Here is a 376-nt window from a genome sequence, read left to right as displayed (position 1 = left end):
TGCTGAGTTAGTGATGTGTGTGTGTGTGTGTGTGTGTGTGTGTGTGTGTGTGTGTGTGTGTGTGTGTGTGTGTGTGTGTGTGTGTGTGTATGTGTGTGTTTGTGTGTGTGTGTGTGTTGTGTGTGTGTGTGCGTGTGTGTGTGTGTGTGTGTGTGTGTGTGTGTGTGTGTGTGTGTGTATGTATGTGTGTGTGTGTGTGTGTGTGTTGTGTGTGTGTGTGTGTTGTGTGTGTGTGTGTGTGTGTGTGTGTGTGTGCGTGTGTGTGTGTGTGTGTGTGTGTGTATTTGTTCGTGATTCATGTGTGTGTCTTGGTGCATGCGTGTGTTGTGTGTCTTTGTCTTTGTGAGTGTGTACATGTACGTGCATATGTGTGTGT

The sequence above is a fragment of the Penaeus vannamei genome, chromosome 8 (genome assembly GCF_042767895.1).
Source record: "Penaeus vannamei isolate JL-2024 chromosome 8, ASM4276789v1, whole genome shotgun sequence".
Classification (NCBI taxonomy): Eukaryota; Metazoa; Arthropoda; class Malacostraca; order Decapoda; family Penaeidae; genus Penaeus; species Penaeus vannamei.
The sequence above is the reverse complement of the archived record's forward strand: the minus strand, read 5'-3'. Positions refer to the sequence as shown.